We start from the raw sequence: 10057 nt of genomic DNA, 5'->3' as shown, positions 1-10057 counted from the left end.
ATGGGGGCAACATATAATTGGAGTTACTGTAGACATCACAACTCAATGACAGCATAATTGTTCAAATATGTGGGTTTTTTCAGCAAAAAACTTGTGATTCTATGATTCATTAGTGATTGCCTTATTTTGAGTTGGGGAAGAAGTGAAAGTAGAAAAATTTTTATCTCCTTTAGTATATACTTGACTTGGACTTTTAACCCAAACTCTGGCTGGTGGAATATTGGCTTTCTTTTTTTTATTTTTAAAACTTTTTAAAAAGATTTTATTTATTTATCTTTAGAGGGGAAGGGAAGGAGAGAAGGAGAGAAATATCAATGTATGGTTGCCTCTCGTGAGAGGTTGCCTGCTGGGAACTGGCCTTCAAACCCAGGCATGTGCCCCAACTGGGAATTGAACCCTGATCCTGTGGTTCGCAGGCCCATGCTCACTCCACTGAGCTACACCAGCCAGGCGAATATTGGCTTTCTTAAGCTCATCTTTTATTTTAACTTAATTACATCAAGGTAAAAAATAGTCTGCTGCATCTAGTCTGTGGGCTGAATTCGGCCTGGGGATATGCTTTGTTTGGGCAGCACGGATTTTACAGGTTGACAAATGGATGTACCCTTGGCACAGACGCACACTCTCCACCATCCTGAACCCTCATCTCTCTGCAGCCTGTCCTTCTTACACCAGCCCCCTTACTCAGTTACGTAAATTGCCTGGTCCTGGTGGGCATTGGAGTTTGGGGCTTCTGATTCATGGAAAGGAGGAAATAGGAAATAATTTAGGTATTTACTTTTGTATGACCCTGTCAGTGTAGATTGGACAGTTCCATTTTTATTATGAATATATAATATGAATGCATTTTTGGCTTTAAAGTTCGGCCACTAAACAATCTAAATGCAGGCAAGGTTTTCCAACAATTCCTTGAAGTGCTTTGTTAAGTAAACAGCCAAAAAGAGAGTGAGGGACCACTGGAAATTCCATTAGAGAGAGAGGATTCCTGTCAACCTTACTGAAGGAGGGGAAAAAAAAGGCAAATCTGGCAGGCGGCGGGCTTTCTACTCAGCACCCTTGTGTGTGGCTGCCCACGAAGTGCCTGTGATCTGGTGCTGGCTACAGTGCATCTCTCTATTTGCACATGCATAGAAACACTTTTTGTTGAAGCCATTTGACATTTAATGCATATTGTTTACTTGTCATTCGAGAAACCACACACAGACTGTTTAGGTTACACCTAATGACAGTTTTTATTCATTTTACAGTTTAATGTTTCTTTTTATTTAGCCTTTGTTATGCTTTAACAACTCCTTTCATTTACTGGAATTACAGACAAGTTTGAAATGTGAGTTGCACCCGTAAGACAAACACACATCATTACCTTTCCCCCTCCTGGTGTGCAGCCCTCTGTGAAATCTGCTTAGGGAGGGTAGATGCTGAGGAATGGGTAATGGGGTGAGAGGGAAAGGATGACTTCGGGACGCTCATGGATTTCACGGATACTTCTTAAAAAAGCTCCTCCTGGTGAGAGGGTAGCCATGGAATAGAGGTACAAGGTGGCCCACAAAGTACAGGGCAATAACAAAATTTCAGCAAGGGTGTTTCAAAGATTATCGTTCCCAGGGAGAGTTAGCACTCTGTTCCCTTTCCTCTCTGGTCCTTTGGCCGGGAAAATTATACTGATTTGTGATTAGAAAGGAATCAACCATGGAAAATCTGAATGTACACTTTGCATCCTGTCCTAACTTCAAAATAGCTAAAATTGGGAGGTAGAGGAACGAATATTATTTGTGATTGGTTATTAATTCGTATGATAAATCATTAAGTATATAGACTATCTTGGCTTACTTCTGCCTCTATACCCCAATAGAGCTGACAAAATAAGAAAGCTGGTAGCTTTTGTTTGCTTGCTTCCAAGAATGTTTAGGTTCTGGGTCCCATGCTAAAATCTATTAAGCTATATGATAAAAATGAATGTGAGCCAAGATGCCACACTCTTGATGTCCAAAAAGAAGATCATGATACCCAAAAAAAAATTAAAAATACAATTTAGAGACAACCTGATACCCAAGTAGAATCAAAGAAATATTGACATTGGTAGTTAAAAATTATAGCTGTTGAACTGCAGACATTAGAGAGAGAATAACAGTACCATTTTTTTTAGAGTTTCTGTATACAGTAGCATAAGTTTGGGGAAACAGCTAAGGCTTCCATAAGTACTTGTACAAGTAGTGGCTCAGAAGGCAGCATGGCTCTAGGAAAGCTAATGCTATAGAAGAAATTGTAGGTCCAATAGGAATATTGTGAATTCAGGGAGAGCATAAGGCAGAGGCCCGATGATTACATAACCATCTTTGGTCCATGGGTGATGCCAGAGGATTTCATCAAAAGTGAATTAAAACTACCATCTGGTAAAAAAAATGAATATTCCAAGCTATTAGTTTTTTCATGTATTGTGTTGCTAATTTGTGTGAACCATGGAAACAGATTTGCTACCTTTCCAATGTCTTTAAGCAGTTTGCTCTATTTTTTTGGTTTTTGTTAGTTATTTACTAAATCAGAGAGATTTTTTCCTAATTAATTTTCAAGCCACTTAGACTTGCCCTGGTATTTGTCTTCATAATTTTTAACTTTATTTTTAATTACAGTTTACATTTAATATTATTCTGTATTAGTTTCAGATGTACAACATAGTGGCCAGACAATTGTATACTTTACAAAGTGTTTTGCCCTAAAACTTCTAGCCCCCAATCAGCATAACATGTGATTATACAACATTATTCGCCATTTTCCCAAAGCTGTACTTTACAGCCCCATGACTGTTCTGCAACTACCAATTTGTACCTCCTAATTTTTAAAAGAAACTGCAAATTGTGGGAGACGAATATTTCCAAGTATCAGTTTATATTCTTATGACTTTTGCATAGGTATGGGTAATCCTACAACATTAAAAAATATTTTGAATAAGGTCATTAAGGCTCCTACCACAGAGGAGGGAAATATCTGGTGAAACAGAAGCCTGAAATGGAGGAATGGAGAAGGGTGGGTCAGAGTAAATGTGTCTTCCATGAGTCATGGAAGCTGTGGTTAGAGAGAGCCAGCAAGGGCGTCGGAAGAGCTCATGGATGTGTCCCCAAAAGAAAGAATCCATGCTCAACATATGTCTACCCAGAGAATGGGAAGCCAGAATACCACTTTACCACCCAACAGCCAAATAAGACCCATTTCATTCATTCTCTTGATCTTTCTCCTCCCTTTACCTGTGACCCAGATGAGAGAAAGATAATGGCAGCTAATCAGATGAAGAGTAAGTGAATGAACGGAGAAGACAGGTGGCTTGCCAATTATAGGCTAGGGATGAGGAGAAGTCTTTCTTTTGAATAAACATTGATGAATTACTTAATATATTGAATTTTTGAGACATTATATTTATGAAACGAGACTGTATTTTACAACTTAAAACAACTGCAGAATTTTTTTATTACCTCAATGTGAGCAAAAAATCATGGGATTTCTGGAATTTTCACACAGTTCCATGGGGGAAAATTTTCTCCCACTAAATAATGTGTCCAAGGATTGTAGAAGACAACATAAAATCACATTTAATCCTATCCCATGTGTTTTTAACATATTAGTTAAAAAGTAATTAAGAGAAAACCTTCAAACTGGCTTAAAGAAAGGAAGTGTATTGGGTCATGTGACTCGACAGTCCAGAGTTGGGGCTGGCATCAGGTGAGGCTTGACCATTCAGCGCTTCTGCTGATTCCCCTGTGATGTTAAAATGTTTGCTCTACATACCCAAAGCTACATACTTTGTTTCTTGTGTAGTTGAAAAGAGAGTTTCTTTGTCCTGATATATTCAACAAAAGACCTGAAATTCACCCTAGTTCAACCCCCCCATGAAACTATACCTGTGACCAGGGATACATATGCTGATTGGGAGTGTATGAGATCACATGTGCAGGGGAAGATCAATTCCTCTAGAACGGCACTGACCCGGATGGAAATTGTCCAAATGCAATCGTTGCAAGGGAGAAAAGATTAATGAATTCCAGAAATACAACTAAAAATGCCTGTTAAAATCTTTCATCTTCATCACAACCATGAGTTAGATAATATTATTAACTTATTTTTCAGATGAGAAAAATTTCCCAGGGACAAATAGGTTGTAAGTAATGATTTGAAGTTAAACCCAGGTCATTCTAACTTTACACCTCAGAGTCCATCTATTTTCTTATACTGCCTATGTAGCACAGCTTAAACAATGTATAAGGTTATCTGATCTAGATCAGGAAAGGATTTTAGGCTTTGCCTTCCATAAATTTCAGGTTGCAAAAGGACCCAGTGGGAAGCTTACTCAAGCGTCTTGAAATAATAAATAAGTAACTTTCTTTTCCAGGAACTGAGAATCCTATCAGTCACAGATAAGATGAGTTTTGCTTAAATTTTGGAAACTTTATAAAGATTCTTTTATTTCTGTTTATAGAAAACTGAGAAGTATTTGTACCTTGAGATCAAAGCTTCTACTGATTCTTGAATTATCTAATTAATCCATGTGCCACATGTCATATTGGTGCTTTTAAAAAAAATTACTTTGTAACCAAAGACACTGAAATAGAGAACAGGCTGACAGTGACCAGAGGGGAGAGGGGAGGGAATTTCAGGGGAAATAAGGGAGGGATTTAGAGGAACCTATATAAAAGATACATGGACAACTGAGAAGGGTGGAAATGGGAGGGAGGGGGGAGGATGGGGGGTGGGATGGGATGGGAGTAATAGACAGAAAACTGTACTTGAAAAATAATTAAATAAAAAAATTGGGGGGAAAAAGCAAAAAAAAAAATAAAAATAAAAAAATTACTTTGTACTGCATGTGGCAAAATATAAAACTTAGGAAATACAAAAAGTAAAAGGGGTATTCTAACAGACAAACTAGAGAATTCAAGAGCTGTTAGCAATATGAATGGAAGCTATTGCCTAAAAATAATATTGCTTCAGGAGGTTTAGACTGGGACATTCAAACAAATCCTTGTCCTGGACATTGGAGCTAAATAAGGGTGCATGATAACAAAGTTTCATTGTCTTGAATCTGTGGGAAATGGAAATTCCAGGCCCATGGGCTCATAGGCAATAATGCTATAGGACTGGAACTTCATGAGTCTCCTTTGGAGAAAAGGTAACTGAGCAAATTATGCTCATGGTAGGTCGGCATATCTTATAACCCACTTCTTATTTTAGAAAGGCTTAATATTATTAATTTACCTAAATGCCAGGGGAAAGAGATGCTCAGAGGTTTCCTAATTGCCCAAATAGTTATATTCTAAAATTGGAAACCCCAGGTGCTCCCACCTCAATCCCGAATGGCAGAAAAAGAGTTTTGCTACGGTTCTCCTCCCTTAGCCAGCAGAGCTGAGCAGGTGGAGATACTTGGTCACTTTTTCCAGCCAGCTCATGCCTTGCTTTTCAGAAATCATGTAAAAGATTCAGATTGAGTGGCTGAACAATGACAGCAGGGGCTTTCTGAAAACCAGGATGGATTCGTTCACACTTAACAACCTCCTTCTCCCAACTAAGTTTCTCAACTGACAGGAAAGGGAGGTGGGAGCCTGTGAAACAGGCTAGAGTTGCGAGTTATTTTAATCAAATTCTTTCAAGAGGAGCCTCATTTCTTACTTTCTTAAATCTTCTTCTCTTACCGATAAGGAAGAAAAAGGAAATAAGAAACATGACTTTACTATTATGACATCTACATGTCTACTTTATAAATGCTATTGCAAGTGTTGTTTACATAAATCTGGGAAACTAATGAAGTAATAGATTTTTTAATTCTGTGAAAAATAGCGATTTTGTTCTGCCTGTGTAAGCAAGGTGCAATCATCCCAAAAATGTAATCTTAGGACTCAAAATCTTTAGGGCCTTTAAAACTATTATCCTTTTTGGGACACAGACATATTTACTGAAATATATAGCACAGGAAATAAAGTTCTTTGCCTTGCTTTATACCCTGGAGTGTGATAAATTTTGTGGGCTGCAGAATAAGCCAGTTTCCTTGTTTCTCAGAGGATTTAGTTCAGTATCAGAACGTCATTGAAATTTTAGTACTAGATATTTTGGCCTTTAAAATGACCATTTGTTTTGTAGAGTACATGATGTGAACTCCTCTGAAATGTTATTAATACCTTTTAACCATTTCCTATAATTATTTCAATAACTTAAAGGAAAATTTCTATTTTAAAAGATCACCCTTCTGGTGAAAGAAAATTTACAGCTAATGTGTAACTCTACAGGAAGTCAAGAGAGCAATCCCCAGAAGGAATGAGAGAGTCAAAGTTTCTCCAAACTAACACATAAAAGGATTTCTTGGGAACTAATCTCAGCAGTAAAAGAATGCAGTATTAGTCAGACTGGATCGGATGCACCAGCCCCACTGTTTTCTCTCCTGAGGGGAAATGCCTAGTGTGCTAGAGGAAAAGAGAAAGGCCTCAGGAGATATCTCAGGATATATTCCACCAGTTGTTTCCTTAAAGGGAAAAGATTATTTGAAAAAATTGGGGATGGGAACATTGTGACAGGGGCAAATGGGAAAAAAATGTACTGTGTCATCAAGTCCCCATAACTGGTTAATTTTTAGTTTTCATGGCTATGCATATTAGGGCAAGGAATGATCAAGACCTCAGTTGTTTTTAGATACAGAAATGATAAGTTGAGAGATCTACTGTACCACATTGTGCCTACAGTTAACAACACTCTACTGTATACTTAAAATTTTAGAGGGTGGATTTCATGTTAAATGTTCTTATAATTTTTTTAAAAAGGAGAAAGAAATCAAGAGTAATGGCAGCAAAAAAAAAGTAATGTTCTAGAAAGTGGAGCCCTCGTTTGTTTTTTGGAAGCAATGCTAAGATGACCAAAATTGGGTACTGGGTTGCGTCAGATTCACTTTGATTCTGTCTTTTCTCTGGTTCAGAGCCCTCACTATGTCCCCTGGGATTCCATGTTGGCCCTGAGAAGGGCCACACAGAAACCGCCAGTGGAGAGACTGGGTCCTATGCCCACCGTCACATGTATTTCAAATTGAAAGTTTAGTTTACAAAAAAAATGCTACTTAATGTGAAATGGAAATGAAAATAGTTGCCTTCTAGATGTTTTCCAGTTTGCAAAATTCTGGATCCATTCATCAAAGAGGAACCTGCCTTATTTTGATTTTGTGCCCAATCTCCCAGCTTTATTGAGACCCATGAGTAGTCTGCCCAGTAGGAGAGCCAGCATGGGCCTTGTGCAGCAGCAGCTTCTATCACATTCTCCTTTGACCTGCATTCAAGCTCAAAGCCATTTTTTAAAAAAATCAGAGCTGACATGCTTTGCAAAAAAATTTTAGCTCTGTTTTTGTGGTTACTCAGTTTAGTTTCCAAAGCAAAGATATTCCTCAACTGCATTTTAATTTTCCTGGTAACTTCTGTTGTTATTTTCTACTGTACAAATTCATGCAAAACTTAGCAATGCACTATTCCTTTAATTAAATGGGCTCCACAAAAATGTTTGCCACAAATCACTGCCTTCTTAATGCCACTAAGTGGAGAGGATTTTATAAACCTCTTCAGTTTTAGTTGGATCAAACAACAAATCTGGGACTCACTGTTATCCAAAACCTTGATTATGCAGACACCCTTTACTCTAAAGGCATTCTTTCTGTCCTACTATTAAATACTCCCCCATCTCCCCTTTCCTCTGCCTAAATGCACTAGGTGGAGCTAAACTTGTCCTCTACTGCCTAACCTCTATTTCTTGCTGTGATTTCACTGTGTCAGCTCTCACTTTATGTCAAATACGCTCACTGTTCAAAATGCCTTGGGATGGTAGGAATCTGCTCTTAGTGATGTCTCCAGTTAATTTGATTTGTTTAGGCCATTAATCCATATTTTATTTTTTTTAAATGTTATTTATTTATCTTTAGAGGGGAAGGGAAGGAGAGAGGGAGAGAAACTTCAATGTATGGTTGCTTCTCGTGCATCCCCTGCTGGGAACTGGCCCCTGCAGGGAACTGGCCTGCAACCCAGGCATGTGCCCTGACTGGGAATCAAACCGTGATTGTCTGGTTTGCAGGCCTGTGCTCAATCCACTGAGCTACACCAGCCAGGGCTCATATTTTCTTTAACATCATATATGTGGGATTTTTAGAAAAGTTTGTTTTAAGCATATAATTTTTTGCTCTATTCACTTTACTCCTTCTGGTTTTATCTTTGGAAGGATGTCAAAGTGGAAGGAATAATTGGAAGAGCAACCAGTCCTCACCAAAGATGAGAAAGTTAGATGTTAATTCACAGTACAGAGCTTTAAAGGTGACAGAGGTGCCTTGAATAGTCAGCCTGAGTCATGAGGGAATGTGCACTTGAGTAACCAGATGCCCTGAGAAAAGACTCTGAGATGTGATCCAGGAGGAAGAGAGGGAAATGTTCTGAGGTCAAAGTCCCAAGTTTGAGAATTTTTTTCCATTAAAGAATTGCTTTATTAATACAAACTATTAATACATATATACAAGCTATAAAGCACTAAGAAACTCATTCTCTACACCATAGCACACAGGTCGCAATCCAATATCCAGAGTCGACAGAATGCTTGAGGGAGACTGTGAGGGATCAGACTCCCACGGTGGAAGGGCATCTTCAGAGGTGAAGGGGGACCGAGGTGTAACAGCCTTTCAAGTTTCCTCTCCTCGTCGAGGATCACGAGAGGCTGTCTGTTCAAGGGGAGCTGGGTGATCTGGTGTTTGTCAGGCAGGTGGAAACTCTCAAAGTCTAGAGGACTGAAGAGAAAGAACTTTTTAAATTTCTAGATAGGTGTCATGTGAGGCAGGAGCCCTTTAACAGTCTTTTCCCTTCAGTCTTCTCGGTCACCTTTTTAACAGGGGAGGTTGTCTGTTTCTGTTTGAGGGGTCCATTACTCTTTACTGTCTTTTCTGTAGCTCTGTTGACAGTTCCCAAAGCCTTTCTGGAAGCTTCAAGTAAGGCTGGTGGAGCATCAAACATTCTGCAAACACATGTTTTTGAAACCCGAGATCACCCATCTAAATCTTTGACTGAAGGCCAGGACCAGCTTTCGCTGGTCCTTAGGACTAACATGGGTTCCTGGTTCTCTGTTTTCCTTATCCACGAAGATCACAGTCGCCATCCTGGATTGAGTTAGGATCAACAACCAAAATCATCCATGCCTCAGCCACCGGGTTTGAGAATCTTGAAACCAAGAGAAGTTACAGGAACCTTCCAGAATCCTATAAGACTTAAGTTTTCACAGATAAGACTTTCAAGAACTTCTCATAAATTTTATTTTTCACAAATTAACTTTTTTTCTATGAGAATATAATTTATTTTAGGCCAACAATCATTCAAAGATTCTTTTGGGGCAGCTTGAGAGATTCAGATATGCTAGGGAAATAATTTATAAACTCCATTCCCACATGTAACCACCCTCACTAATTTCTCCCTGGTGTCCTGGATTAAAGGACACATGGAAATCAGAAGCCAATTTTGCCATGGCGTAGCCAGAGATGTGAGCATTGAAGGGACAGAAATATAGGAGGAGTTGATTGTCCCAATATCTGCACAGACACCACTAGAGATTTATTTCTCTGAGACATAAAGCCTTTTATTTAAAATGTGGAAACTTGGGGACAAAAGGAGCCTTAGAAATATGCCCAATTCCACTCTTTTATAAATGAATGAACTGAGGTATAGACCAGTCAGTTTTTTCTAAAGTCATAGTCATTGTGTTAACTATTTAGCTGAGACTAGAATTTTTTTTTACTTACTATTTTTATGACTGAAATCTAACTAAAGCAAATTTGCTGAAAAAATACTGGGTCTCTTAGCTCAAGTTCCCTCAAAAGCTGAACCGGATATGAAGAATTCCTTAGTGTTTATCTGGGAATATGATGCCAGGGGACAGGGGTGTGGGACAGAGAGAAACAAGGAAGGAAGAAAAACTAGTTCAAGGAAGAGTTATTAGTTGGCCACCCTAAAATGCACCAGGGGTTTAGGTGACTGGTGCTCAACCTTTCTGAGACCCTAGTGTAATGTAC

General features: G+C 38.7%; 1 pseudogene; it reads right to left on the bottom strand.

Annotated features, from left to right (window-relative positions):
* Positions 1–8521: 8521 nt before the first annotated feature.
* LOC118977449 (securin-like) lies at positions 8522–9188 on the bottom strand (annotated as a pseudogene).
* Positions 9189–10057: the final 869 nt, after the last annotated feature.

The sequence above is a fragment of the Sturnira hondurensis genome, unplaced genomic scaffold (assembly GCF_014824575.4).
Source record: "Sturnira hondurensis isolate 20B ecotype Veracruz unplaced genomic scaffold, ASM1482457v3 Scaffold0021354, whole genome shotgun sequence".
NCBI lineage: Eukaryota > Metazoa > Chordata > Mammalia > Chiroptera > Phyllostomidae > Sturnira > Sturnira hondurensis.
The sequence above is the reverse complement of the archived record's forward strand: the minus strand, read 5'-3'. Positions and strand labels throughout refer to the sequence as shown.